The following is a 14,881-nucleotide window of genomic DNA, read 5'->3' as shown; positions in this document are numbered from 1 at the left end:
ATTGGTGATGGTTCAAGTGTATTAATGTCTCTGCGCCTTGGTCTCTGCCTCGCCTCCACTGCTCTTCACTGGCCCATTAGTAAAGCCTGACCTCTGTCATCATCTTCCAGCAAAACACTTCCTCCCTGCGCCTTCCCCAGAGCGGGAAATGCGGCTCCGCCGGGGCTGGCTTTTCAAACCCACTAATCACTCCGCAACATGCAAATGCTCCCACACGAAATATTGCTTTATGCAAAGCGACGCCCGCGCCTCCCCGCCGCCGATTGGCCGCCCGCCGCCCGGCACTGCTCAGCGGGGCCGGCCCTGGCTATAGGAACGCGGCGGGCCCGGCTCCGCGCTCCCGCTCCGCACCGGGGCTCCACCGCCTCCCTGCTCCGCTCCGGCCCCGGGCACCGGCGCGTTTTCAGGTCGGGCAGGGGGAGGGACCGGCGGGGGTTGCGGAGGGGTGTGTGTGCGAGGGATGATGGGGGGGAGTTTAAAGGAAAGGTCAATTTGCATTTAAAGAGTTCGCTCCGGTCCGACAATGGAGATAAGGGGAAAATAACATTCAAATGGTAAAGACATAAATATTTGGGAGACAGGCGCTTTGTCAGCTGTGAATCGCCCTGAGCCCCCCGAGGCCGCGGCCCCCCCTGCCCCGCTCCCAACGCCAGGGAGCGGGAGGCTCTACCCGGCCGGGAAAGAGCAGAGCAAATACACCATTTACTTTGTGTATTGAGGGCTCTTGTGAAAGGCTCTGAAGAGTCCTTTACCAAACATTCACCAACTTCTCCCACGTGCCATTTGTTGACTAAGGGCTGCCGGCTGGAATTGTTGTTTTTGGTTTGGGGTTTCTGGTTGGTTTTGTTTTGTTTTTAAGACACCACGGAGGAGCTGGAAGGGGGGGTCCTGGAGGCTCCGACGGGCAGCGGCCCAGCTCAAAGCGGCAGAGACCCCCTCCCCCGCCCCGCCTTTTGCAAAGGGACCCCCTTCACCGGCTGCCAGGAACTCAAGGGGGAAAGTAAGTAAATGACTTTGCTGCTCTGACCACACACCACAAGTACATTTGTTGAATGCCGGACTATTAAGACACACCTCAGTAAACTCTAAAGCAACCCCTCAGCGCATGCATTTAAGGTTACACTGGGAGCACCAGTCCGAGCTCAGGGTGTCCCAATCGGTTATGGAGAGTGGTCCGGGGGAGAGGGGGGGGATCCTGCACAGGGAAAAAGAAAGAAAAATAACAACAACAACAACAAAAAGGGTCTGTCGAAAGAAAAGGGCGAAGAAGAGACGGGGGAAAGAAATTCCAAGAGCCACTGCGGAAAGTGGAGAGCATGAACGCGCAAAGCATAAAATGAAGTCGTAGCCGCATACACTTGACTTCTCTTGACATGTGAAAAGTGCTAAAAGTCAAAGCTCATCAATAAAGTATCTTGAAATTGAATAAGAGCCCTGACAACCATTGCATTCTTAAATAAAGTACAATGAGGAGACAAACGACTCTGCCAAGGAGTTTGCATGTGAGTGAAAGGGCGCCTCAATGGGAGCGGGATAATGGGCTGCCCGGCCGTCATGCACTGTCATCCCCGGTCCCGCCGAGAAGCTGCCACAGCTCCCTAATAGCACAAAATGGGCTCTTAAGAGACTGCTGCCTTTCCCTCAGCAACTTGCTTCCCTTCCCCCGGGGCCCGGGTGCCGCGACGGGCACGGCGGGGAGGCCGGGGCTGAGGCGGGCACCTCTCCCGGCTCTCTCTTGGAGCCAGGAACGGGCCGGGCAAAGCGTTTCCTCAGAGGCAGCGGGGAAGGAAGAGCCGCTGGCGCTACTGCCCCGCGACTCGGCGAGAGGCCGTAGCAGCTCCCCGATCCCAGGGCTGCTCTTGTCGCCTTGTCAGGCCTGAGCCAACCTGCGGGTTCGTTTGGGTTTTTTCTTTTTGGTTATTTTGGTTTTGTTATTTCCCTCTTTCCCTCCCCCACTTCCCCCCCCCCCCCCCCCCCGTCATACATATTTATACAAATGGAGCCGAATATCGCGATGGACATACGAGAGCGTTTGGGTCTGATGGGATCGCCCCTAAAGGTAAGGCAGGGCAGGAGCGGGGAGAACGGCCTTGAGGCTCCAGGCACCCCAAGGCGAGCTCAGCCAAAACTAGGGGCTTGAATAGTCACCCCTCCCCCCGGCAGCCTCCTCTTCTTCCCCTCGCTCTCCTCCCTTCCTCCTCCTCAAAACTTTCCAAAGTACCAGCTGCCACCGCGTTATCCTGCCCGTGGGCACAGATCACTTCAGGGGCGCCGGGGAAATCTTACAGAGCGACAAAAGCGCCCGGCCGGTGCCGTAAGAACCGGTGTCCTGCTGCTGCCCCGCTCCAGGGGAGTCCCTGCAGCGTCCCCCGCCGCAGCCCCACCGCTCTCCTACTTGCTGGTGGCCGAGGCTGGGCGTCCCGCCGCATGCATCCTGCCGGCGAGAGAAAGGGGCTGCGATTTGTGAGCTCGCAGGAATCCGGGAGGCTCCAGAGAGATTTAAAAAGCTAGGATCTGGTCCTTTTTCTGGAGTGAAGTAATTTGTGTCGGAGGGGGGTGATTTTTTGTTTGTTTGTTTAATTTTCCCCTCTCTAGCAAACGAGCAAAATATTTTTAACCTCGTCCACGTTAAAGGAGGGAAATAGAGAAACCACTTTGCCAGAAATGGCAGGCAAATATCATTTTTACAAGCGCTCAATTAGCCATCTCTTGGATTAGCACCTTCTTACGCGTCCTCGCCAGAATAAAGAAGCCGTAATCTTGTTGCTATTTCCCCCTCGGGCGCAGAGGGCTTTGTGTTCCCTCCCCCCGAAAGAAAACTTTTAACACTCCCCCCAGCCGAAAAAAAATATGGAATACCGAGAGAGGAGGGCATGGGTGAACCCGGTGACGTCACGGTGTGTGTGTGTGTGGGGGGGGGGAACGCCGGTGGAGCGGGAGCCCCGAGCGAAAGTTGGGAGGAAGAAAGAGCAGCGGGGCGGGCCGCGGTGCTGTGCGGGGCCACCCGCCCCGTCGCGTCCCGCGGAGCCGGGTTTCGTCCCGACGCGGAGCCCCACGGGGTCCGGCCCGGCTCCACGCCGCCATTTTCCTCTCAGCCTGCGGAGGGGCTGCCCTGGATTGGGACCGGGAGAGGGACCGGCCTCGACCCCGGCGCCGCTCCCCCGCCCCGGTTCACCCCTGCCTGCCCGCAGCAGCAGCGGGCCCCTGCGGGCCCCGGCCGCTCCTCGTCCCCAGCCCCGGCGCTCCCCGGCGGCGCTGTCGGGCCGGGGAGCGGCACTTGCTGGGACGCCCTGCCTGGATCCGTCCGGAGGAAACGCTCGCTTCTCTTTCTTTTCCCTTTTATACCTAGCAGCTTTCCAGCGGCTACTCGCCCTTCTGAGCAGGCTGCCGCCCTCCCCGTCCGGCCTGGGTTTTCTTTCCCTTCTATTTTTCCTGGGTTTTATTTTATTTATTTTAATTCTTTTTTAAGTGATTTTTCGACTTTGCCAAATGCTCCCTCTTCTTTTTCATTAGGCGAGTGGAGAAGCGCTGCTTTAAGATGCCTGGCACTATCCTTTCCCAAAAGCCCTGCCCTCCTGCCAGCGCAGACACCCCCCCACACACACACGAGCGAGGGCTGCTTCGTGAGATCACCCGGCCCCTGCTCTAGGCTGGACTTAGGCACCCTTTGAAGATTCCTACTTTAAAATCCTCACGGGATTATTCTAACTCGCATTTTTCTGCATCTGCTTTTTCTTCCTTCACTCTCCTTTTATTTTTTTTGTGCTGTTTTTAACTATTCTGAGCAAAAAGAAAATATGGGCATAATAAAAAAAGTATTTTTAAAAATACAAAGGTGAGTAACTACTACAAGTGGCAAGGCTTGGGTTTGGGGATTTTTTCCTAATTAAAATAACTTACTTTTTACACGGTCTCGTGCCTGGGTATTGATTTGTGTGACACAGCAGCGTTTGCTTCCCTTTCGTATTTTGTTAGGTGTCGAGAGCAGAAAGTGCTGAGTTAGACTCTAGGATCGTCTCCTTGTATTAATATCTGGGCTGCAAACTACCTTTTTTTAATACCCAGAAAAATGCTTAAAGTCCCCTTGTCCAGTTCGGTCTAAAACTGAAGAGATACACAAATCCTGACGTCTTAGACTACAATGCTTTTGCCTTCAGGACACTTAATGCCTATTTGTATATGGAGAGACAGTGTTTGAAACCTATAATGCATAGGACATTGAGTTAAGTGGAGCTTTTCTAGTTTATAAACAATCTGCAAAAAGTTTGGAATCGATTTAACCTCTTTTATGTTGGCCTTTTGCATAAGGCACAGCTTTGTGTGGCAGATTAAAAAAAGGGGGGGGGGCAAGAAAAGGCTTTCTGGACCCTGCCGAAACTGGAGAACGAAAATACATCTTTCTGTAGGAGAAAGCCTTTGATTATATCTATGTGAAAAGTGTCATGCAACCGGACCCGCTCGAAAAGCCTTCAGAAAAGAAAGGGGGGGTGTGGGGTGTGTGGAAGCTTAGAGCATCCTGACGGGCTTTTAAAATGCTATTGATTGGGACAAGCTGTTCAAAACCCCAGTAACAGTTAATCTGCCTGTTAATCAAGCCACTAAGGAGCTCAATGCGAGTTTTATTAGCAACTGGAGAACACAGGCAGCAGAAAGGATCAAAAGCCTACACCCTTGATATTTGTAAAACCAGCCTTTCCCAAAAATGTATTTTCAATTACAGGGTAATTCCGAGCTTATCAGGGCTCGCTCGCAGCCCCTCGCAGATGGTTCCGCGGGCGCTGCCAATGACACCAGACCAAAGGGACCGGCCATGTCGAGGTCCAGGGTCTAACAAGAACCTGGCCAAGTGGGGGTCCTGCTCCCACCTCCCTCAGCTCGGGCTCTCCCGGCCTTCTCAATTCCCAGCAAAACCTAAATTTGGCCAACCACGAGGAACCGATACAGAAACTCCTCAGATCCATGTCAACTGTGTTATTAGGCTGAGTGGTCGAGGGCTTTCTTTCTTTTAGCTGGCATATTTGATTTATCGCAGCAAATTTGCAGGGTACGTGTCCCACTGCCCATCTTTTTGGTGGAGCTGCTCATTTAATTCCCAAAACGCCAAGAGTTTAAATCGCAAGGTTCGTAATTTGGAGAGCCCGAAAGTTGACTTTCAATCCATTTAACGACCAGAAATATTATTATATCGGCTAAAATCAACATTTGATCCTGTCATTTTCAATGCAAACCGATTGCTTTATATGTCAGCGAGATATGCATATAAAAGACTATCTGGTCAGAGGTAATTATGTCACAGCTTTTTCTCGGCATGACAGCTGGATAAACACCATCTCCAATAAACATCTCTAATTAGGGAGGAGGATCTGAGATAGATGGTGTTTGATTTATTACTGAAGGAGAATGTCCATTTACCGGTATATTATAGTGAAGCGTCGCATGGAGTGTTACCGCTAACGCACCGTAAGGAATAATTAGAGATGCTCAAGGACAGGTAAGCAGTGTTTTAGGTTTTACGCCGTTACTTTGTTTCATGTCACTGTGGAGGAAGAACCACTTTTCTAGCTACCTCTCTCTCCCACTGACATCCTGATTTACCGGAGCCACTCAGCGCTAGAAAGGCGAGCCTAAGTCTGGGGGCCGAGAGGTGGTAGCTTCTTGGCTACCGGACCTTCCTCAGCCCGAGCAGGGCGACCGAGCTTCCGCGGAAACCAGCTAGCTCCCGGCGTTACTGGGGGAAAGGCGGCTGGGGCGAAGCCCTCGACAACAGCCCCCCTAGCTTGTCCTTTCAGCGCCCCTCCGCGTGGCCGCGCGGGACCGCCGCCCCGGATCCTCCGTGCCCTGCTACCACTCTGTCCAGAAGCCTGGGAGGCCGTGGCCCGAGCCGGCAGCCGGCTGCTCCAGGGGACAGAGGACGCGGCGCTCCCCCCCCCCCCGACGGGGACGGTAACCGGCAGCTGCCCTCGCCACCGGGAATGGGTAACGGCAACGGAGCGGGGTCACGGGGCGGGGGGAAAGGGAGGGAGGGGGCTGCTCCCTGAGCAGGGGGGAAGTTTGGGAAGCCGCCCCCCCCTCCACCCCAGGGTGCCCCCGCCGACGGGCGGGCAGCTGCCGGAGCAGCTCCATTCCGCCCTCCTTTCCCCCGCCAACCTGTTGTGCGGGGCTGCAGCCGGCTGCCCTCGCCTTCCCCACGCGGGGTGGGGGTGCCTGGGGTCGGGTTGTGCAGCCCCTCCCGTCGGGCCGGTGGCCGGGGCGTGAGAAGCCGTTACCTGTCAGCGGGCGCGGAGGTCCCGCGGCCTGGAGGAGGCACCTGGAGGCTGCGGTCGCAAATTTCCACGCAAGAACCTGCCACACAGTTTAAATGTCAATGACGGCAAAAGAGGGGTGCTGCCTTTGCACTAACTTTCCCTTAATATCCACGCCAGCGCCTCCCCCATTGGCTGGGCCGCCCCGGTGACGTCACGGCGGACAGTAGTTAGCTAATGAGACAGTTTAGGCTACACGAGTGTGGACGGCGACAGCCCGGACACCACCCGCCCCGACGGCGAGCACGGCCCGGGGCTGAACCGCGGGTCAGGGCTCCCCCAAGGCAGCGTAGCGGCGGGGGCTGCTCCCCCCCGTGCCACCCTCGAGGCCTGCAGGCAAACAGGGGCTGCGGCCCGACGTCTGCCCCAGCCGGGCCAGTCCCGGGCTTCCGAGGCTGAGGCTGGGATTCGGCTTCTTCCCCTTGTGAAATGCCCTCTGAGGATGGACGTTCTGGCGTGGGGGAAAAGAAACCCCTAAAACCAGGCTCAGCCACGCGGCTTCTCGGAAATTCTCGCAGCACTCCTGTTCCCTGCGAGACGAAGTGAGCAGGCCGCGGTGTGCCCCTGACACAGCCCGCCTGCCCTGTGACCCAGAACCGGCGGGTCCTGCCTGGGCTCCCCGCGCTCGCCATCCGCACCTTCTTCCTTTGGAGACGGAGGGAGAGAGGCTGTTATTATTTGCACGCACTTGGCAGGGTAAATAATTTATCAGTCCCGACTGTGGTCCATCGCCTTCCCAGCCGATGGTTTTATTAAACTACACTTAAATGTTTCACGAACCTGCCGCCCGCGGGGTACGGGAGTGCTGCAGGTTGGGAGCAGGCCTCTCTGCCCTCTCCGGGTCTATGGGCTGGAGCCCGGCGGGGAGCCCGAGGAGCCGGGCCGCGTAAGTCCCGCGCGTTGGCAGGTAGCGGCTGCCCCGGGGGGCCGGCCCCGGCGGCGCTGCCAGGAAGGGGTTTCGCGGCACGTTTGGAGCCGCTGCCATTAAGGGGCTTGCGGCTCCCTGCAACCCGGCAGGGTCCTCCAGGGAAGCGTTGGAAACACCACGGCTCCCGCCTGCTTATCTGGCTGTCAATAAAAGGAGATGGCTCCTAAAGCAGGGCCAGGTGCTGCCTCCCCTGCTCTCCAGCGCGCCGCTCTCCAGAAACTGCTCAGGCGTGAAGCCAAGTCTGCTTGGCCAGGCCTCGGCGGAGGCAGGCAAACAGTCCCCTCGCCAGCGCCCGAGAGCTCTCTGTTTGCCTTTTTATCTCCTGAAAAAAAAATACAAAAAGGGGGGGGGGGGTGAAGATAGGAGTGGGAAGCGAAGCAGGAAGGTGGGGGAGCGCCGGGAGCAGAGTCCGTGTTTGGCTGTGAGGATAAAATAGGAAAATAAATAAATTAAAGTAATAATAATTAAATAGGGGGGTGGGGTGTGCTGCCAACCGCGGCGCTCAGCGGCCGGCGGGACCCTCCAGCTGCTGGGCCGGGCCGCTCCTCTACGGGGTTGCCCTGGCCAGGCCTCCCCGCCACCCCCCCCCCCCGGCCAGGCCCCGTCTCACCCCTCAGACCACGGAGACGGACGGAGGTGTCCGGGCGCTGAGAGGGAAGGCCCCCGCAGCGCAGCCGTGCAGGGATGGGGTGTCTCGGGCAGGGAGCGGGTCCGGGACGAAAAAGCCCCCCCAACCCCTCCCCCATGTGTGTGTGTGTGTGTCCGTTATTATTTTTTCCTAATGTCATCCTCGGGTCCACAACCCTCACCTGTACCGCAGAGGAAGGAGCAGAGCCCCGAGGGCGCGGAGGGGAGCCGGGCAGGGTGCGGGCAGCAGATAGGAGCAAGGGCACAGCAACGTGTTACAAAATGTATAGGCATTATACATATTTGATTTACACCACAATGCGAAGTTGTGTGTGTGCGTGGTTTGGTTTAGTTGGGATTTGTTGTTTTTTTTTTTTTTTTTTTTTTTTTTCCCGAGGATGCCCCAAACCCCCGTGTTCGCATAGATTGAGCAATTCTCAACACACACTGTAATAATGAGCTTTAATTCTCTATCCAAGCAGAACTTGAGCAATAATAATAAGCACATCAGGACAATTTGTTTACTGTGGCATTGCACAGGCTGCAGGGTCCAAGACTAGCTACAATAAACGGTAAAAAGCAAAGGAAACTCTAGAACAGGGAAAATACTGCGATAGAAACGCAGTTTTGGCTTTCAAGGAAAGAGGCACTTGGCTAGCAATTTAGCTGGGATGTTTTACCCTTGTCCAAGGTATGTGGTTTTAAATACTTTCTTTGCATTTCCCCCACAAGTTTCTCTGCTTGTCTAACATTTCTCTTTCGCCCCAGGATTGCGTTTAAGCCTTGGTGAAGAAATGTAATTTTGCTCTTGTTTTGTCGTTGTTGGTTTTTCTTTTATATCCTCTCGTCCTGTCGGTTCAGCCCTCTCGCAGTTTGATAGAAACTGAATAGCTCCATCTCTTCGAATAAAAAATATCGGAGTTATTGGTGAAACGGCTTCTTGTGCGCTGCCGTGTGAAGTTCCGAGAGGTTTCCGCCTGCGGTGTGGTTGCAGCCGGCCAGGATCTCCTATAACCTGGTGCAGGGTTGCACCTACCTTCCTCCGGGGCGGGCTGAGGGATCACACCGGGCGCCCCGCTCTTTGAGCCCGGCGAGCTGGAAACTTGTTGGAACAAGCGGGATTAGTGTGCGGGAGTGAGTGTTTGAGGGGGGCATTTAAGATGCTGTGAGAAACTTCTGTGAAGTGAAGCGTCCTAAAGACAGAAATAGCAGAAGGATAACATTTCCCCTCGTGAAGAATCCCACTGCCTAACAAGACAATTATTTTCAATGCCGTAACCTCGTTTTCTCATCAAAAAAAAAAAAAAGAAAGAAAGAAAAAAAAAGAAAACGTATTCAAAAAAAAAAAAACAAACGCAAACCAACCCAACTTCTTGCTTAAAAAAAGAAACATACAGCTATAAATCACGTCTTTCTGCCTTCACTTTGTAGCCGGGCTTTCTCGCCAGCTCTCTCTTTTTTTTTTTTGTTTTCCTTCTCGAGAGCTCCTAATGCTATTAATTTGTCTAAAACTTTATTCTGGGCTGTCTTGAATTATTTCCTTTCTCTATCCTTTAAAACATTTTCATAATAAGCATGACTCCGGACAATGTTTGATTTGTTTTTCTCCCCTCATCCCGGTTTAGACTGAGACATTAGCTGAATTCCCTGGGGGTGATTGGATGCAATTCGCTGAAAGTCGACAGGCACGTCCTGGATGTTAGAAATTCACTTTTCCTCAACGTGACAAGGCTGAGTTCGATCTACAATTGTATTTGAAAGGGCAATGAGCGGAAAGATCTCCCATCATTAAAGCCTCCCTCTTCTTTAGCAAAATAACAAGATACTTCATTTGCACACAAACACTCAGGGAAAGAAAAAAAAAAAATCCCCAAACCCCAACCGACCAGAGATAACTCTTTAATAAAAAGCTATTTCTGCATAATTTGGGAGGGGACGAGGACATATCAAAAGGTATCGAAGGTCCCCCAAAGCGCCCATGTGATCAAGCTGACTTTTTACTTTAAATCTTGAATAAGATGTGAGTTGTAACAAGGGGATTTGCACTTACTCCATGACCCTTGTAATTGGATTAAATATAGACTGAGACGTACAAAAACATACCAAGATTGACACCTGCCAACTGGACTTCCTTATGATTGATTGTGATGCTTCGTGCTGGCAACAATAATGAAATAAATTGTATGGATAAAACAGCACATTTGTCATTTCCGTGCCATAAGAGAGGGAAGGCAGCGTGTTAGGCAAGCTGTTATCTGACAGGCGCGAGCAGTAGACACAACTAAAGAGCTAAACAAGGATTCCAGACATTGACAAGACAAATTATAACTTGTCACAACCTCTTTAAATTCAGAAGTTTTCAATTAACATATAGATTGCTGTTACATATAAGATCGGCTGGACTTTAAAAACATAAGCAGGCAGGACGGAGGGCGTCGGGGGGCCGCGGAGCCTGCCGCGCCGGCGCTGTCCTGGCGCTGACAGAAGCCGCGGCCCCGGGCTCGATGCCCCGCAGCTGCCACTGTCCCCGGGACCGTTCTCCCGAAGCGGCTGACCGAGCCGGCTCCAGCCCGCCTTTGTGGCCACTCGGCCGCAGCGCGAAGGGGCGCAAGTAGCGCATCCCCTTGTGGCCTGCCGTGCTCCGCCGTGATAACCCACAGCCCGCTCTGCCCGGACTGTAAATTGTAGTCGGCGGCGGTTGTCCCGTAGGTAATTGATTTGGATTTATGGCTCCCGGCGGCAATTCGCAGCGGGAGCTGGGGAAGTGTACGCGGTGCAGGCGGGCTGCTGCCCTGCTCCGCTCACTGCCGCACCCGCGCAGCACGGCTACCGCCTGACTCCCGACTCGGCCGGGTGTGCAGGGACACCTCCAGGAGCGGGGAGGCTGCAGATCCAGGGGGCCCGAACACCCCCTCCCCCCCCTCCTCCCCCTCCCCCTCCCCCCGAAGGTACTAGGGCCGGCATAGGACCCACACCCGGTCCTGGCTCCACTCCCCCGCCAGCGGCCTCGTCCCACTCGTGACCGGCCCGGGCGTCCCAGTGGACCTCGTCCGTGGTCCTGCCTAAAAGGGAGACGTCCCCTGCAGGGGAAAGACACAGTGGCACAAGGACTTGGGTTTGGGCAGGGGTTCTCAGAGTACCCAACCAGGCAGCGTGCTCTGCCTGGAGCTGGTCCGTGTCGGGCCATCTGATCCCAGCCAGGTCATTTTTGGGTAAACCCTGCCCTTTCCGGAGTGCTGGGAGGCGAGAGAAGGCTCCCCGGGCGCGGACCCGAGCGCCCCCCAGCCTGGTCAGCTCCTGTTGCGACCCCCAAAATATTTTCACCCAGGACATGCCCTAAGCGATGCTGTCCCTGGCAGGCGAGCATGCCGCGGGCGCAAAAAGGGATCCCGACTCTCCTTGAAAACCGTCTGGTCCCACTCGAGGGGCAGGTCCAGCGCTTACACAAATATTTTTCATCCCTGTTTCCTTTGTGTGAGATGGTTTCTGCTGGGTCAGAAATGGAAAAAGCGCACGGCTTCAGCAGCGCGGCTATCCCGGCCATCGCTGGGGGCAGAGGGAAAGGACCCTCTCCCCAAAACCCCGAGTCCCAACTTGGGAAAAAATAACTAATATTCCAAGGCGACCTTTCCATTCGCTGTAATTACCGCCAAACTCATTCATCTAAATTAAATGCTGCAAGTGATTTGAATCCTTGTAAAGCAAAAAACCAAGTTCCATCGAATTAGTTGTAGCCTGCCTGCTTTCCCCAGTGACTGCATCTATTAACATTATAATCTTCAACACCATTTTTTATGTAACACTATTGTTAGTAAATCAACTCCTCAGGTCCACAGAGACGCTGACCCCTGGCAATTCAGTGAAAGTGTAATTATCTCCCCGAATCTTGGACAGATTTAAGAGATTACATTTCAACTAAATCTATATCAATGCTAATTTTTTCCAGACTCCAGGTGCTAGGCTCTCCGAAATGCGGTTTCTGCCCAGCAGAATGGGTTACAAAGAGGAGAGGGCTTGCTGTGTAGAGGGCCAAAAGAAATGAAGCCCCACATAAAATTACACCTATTTTTTGCTACAAAACCTGGTTCTTGTATGGCAAAGTTAAACAAAGCAGCCATGCTAAATTAGCGTTAAATAAAGGCTAGTTTAATGCTCGGTTACAGTCAACTGGTGTATATTTGATGGCTAATTGTCTATCAAAATTAAAAAGAAAAGAACAAATGATTCGTTATAAGAAGGTGTTAAAAGCTTCGACAAAAGGACATTTCACAAATATAATATCTGTGGTTGGTGAATTGTCCTTTTGAAGCTTTTTTAATGTACTAAAGGCCTGGGACTCTCTAGCTATGAATAATGGGGAGAAACGCGCTCTTTTATTCGGAAAGAGCCTCTTTTAAACCAGGCGCTCTAATAAACCGGCAAGGACAATATTCCTGGAGGAACAGGGACCGGCGTTTCTGTGATTTCCGACGGCCACTTACATAAATAATACCTCGGCAGTAAAAAGACATTTGAATGTTATTTGATTTGCGCTCAAAGAGACCTAAGCTCCTTCCCGTCGGAGAACAGCTCTTATTTGCAAAGCAACCTATATCAGCGGGGAGAAAACAGTATTTGTGGAGCTGCGGGGACGGGAAGGGCACGAGGATGGGGACGGGGATGGATCCTGCCTCCGTGCCCCGCGGGCAGGAGAGGTGTGGGGCCTCCCGCCCCGCGTTTATTTCTTTATCAGGGTAATGGGCCAGGAAATATGTCAGGAAAGGGGGAGCGGGAGAGCCACAAAAATAAGAGGCAAAAATGGGACCCCCTCCTAAAAACCTCCTGTGCGAAGTTAATTCAAGAGGATGGCTGAGGAGAGGGCGCCGGGACAGCCCCCGCCGGCTCCGCTGGAGCAGAACCCTGCGAGAACGGTCGGTGTGGGGAGGGAGCGGTTCCGCGCCCCCGCGGAGGGCGTGTGGGAGACCCGGAGTATGCAAAAAAAGCCTGACTAAATCATGCAGCAAGAACGACAAACCGTCTGGAAAATGGACCCATGGAGCAGCAAGAATGTACTTTTTTATCTTTGACAACTTGTGTCCTAAAGAAACTATCTTGAAGATAATTGAAATGATTACAATTCATTGCTGCCTTACTTTGAGTAGGAACAGTCAAATAATGAAATCTTAGTAATACATCAAAAATTTAATTTACATTACACCACTGCTCGAGGTTTCATTTTTCTTTTTTTTTGTCCCTTTTTTTATGCCCAGCTTCCCCTAGAAATCTTGTGCTCACACATAATTCTGTACTTCGTTACATTATTCATATTTTCGGGGTTATTCCTCATCCCCTCCCGCCCTTTCTGCTTTAACAATGGTCTCTGAAACTTCCAGGAGTGGGGGCTTTTTCTGTGAGCAGAGTACCACAAACGGCAAAGAAGGACCACAAAACTCACCCCAGCGAGGCTGGAGAGGCTGCTGCAGCCGGGTGGTGGAAGAGATGCTCCTGCCCCAGAGCCTGAGCAAAAGGGTTGTGTTAACCCCCGTCCTCCCACAACTTCTGGATGAGGGTTAGCCAAAACCCTGAGCTCAGGCTGAAATGACCAAACGTTGGGCAGGCACTGTCACCCAAATCAGGATCCCTCCCACCCAGGGCAGCAGCGATAATTTGGTTTTGGAAGCTGTTCTGGGCTCAGCTCCTTATTATTATTGCTATTATTATTACAATTCTTATAACTATTATTAGTAGTATTAACTTTATTTTTGTTATAATAATTATCACCATTATCATAATCACTGTTACTATCACAATATTTATTATTATTGCTATTACTATTAATGACTATTTTTACCAGGAAAATGTTCACTAGAAGCTGTAGGGTGTCCCCAGGGATGGAGGTGCTGGCTGGGGTAGTTTTTGCCAGAGCTTTGGGCTGGTGGAGGGTGCAGTGCTCACCTGCCCTGGGAAATGTAATGGAGCCAGGGTGACCCCTCTGTCCCACGGTCCCCCCGTCCACTCTCACATTTGTTGGCTGTGGTGCAGCCCAGGATGCTCAAACCCCTTCTTGGCCTCTCACCTCACAGATTGTGTAGGAGGCAGCCTGCCTTTTAATCCAAGTCAGAAATGGACCAAGATACATACTCAATGCAACTAACTGTTTCTAAAAAAAAAAAAGACCATCTGGTAATTGTCTTCCTTTAGATCTTCCCTTAATTATGCTTTTAATTAAAGATGGTTCAAGGCATTGGACCACATGAAGGGCAGTAATTACAAATTACATTACAAACCCAACAGATGTAGCTCTATCTGCTGGGAAAAAGGTACTGGAATAAAATTTGACTAAACTTTAGGATAAATTAATCCACTGCCTTGAGAACAGAAGCACATTTTTTATTATGCAGACTCTAGCCAGGATTTAAGTTCCCTGTCATGATTGTTTTCATATTTCTTTGACATCTATTGATTTGGAGGCAGCTGCAAGGCTTTGTCACAAGAGAGAAGAGCAGTCACAATATATTAGCTTGATGGCATAACTTGAATATGAGTAGGAAGGATAGAAACATGACAGGGAGCCACGTGACCAAGTGATGGGTCTCCAACAAAATAAAGAAATTAATTTTTAATAAAAAGCTTTAAAAATATGACAGCTAGTGCAAGAGCGAGGGGAACGAAGGAACTTGTTCATTATCGAGCGTTGGAGCCTCTGAAATTTATCCCTGGAGATTATGAGGGGACAGGCTTCTAATTCCCAGATAGGACTTGTGCACTGGGCAGAAGTCACAAGGAGCAAAGCCCCTGCATGGGTGCGCTCGACTGGAGCCCACCCTTTCCCAGCACCTGACCCTGGCCTGGGGAATCTGGGACACCCAGGTGCTGTGTCTGGGTTCCCCTTCCCTGTCAGGCACTGGAAATGAGCATCCCAGTTTGCCCACGATCTGCTCAGAGGCAAAACTCTAAAACCCCAAGTAGAGTTAAACGTAAAGCCCCCTTGGAGAGCAGAGGCAAAGCAATGCAGACCCGATAGCCTCTGTAATGAGGCAAGGCA

This window comes from Melopsittacus undulatus, chromosome 8 (genome assembly GCF_012275295.1).
Source record: "Melopsittacus undulatus isolate bMelUnd1 chromosome 8, bMelUnd1.mat.Z, whole genome shotgun sequence".
Lineage (NCBI taxonomy): Eukaryota > Metazoa > Chordata > Aves > Psittaciformes > Psittaculidae > Melopsittacus > Melopsittacus undulatus.
This window is presented reverse-complemented; position numbering follows the sequence as displayed.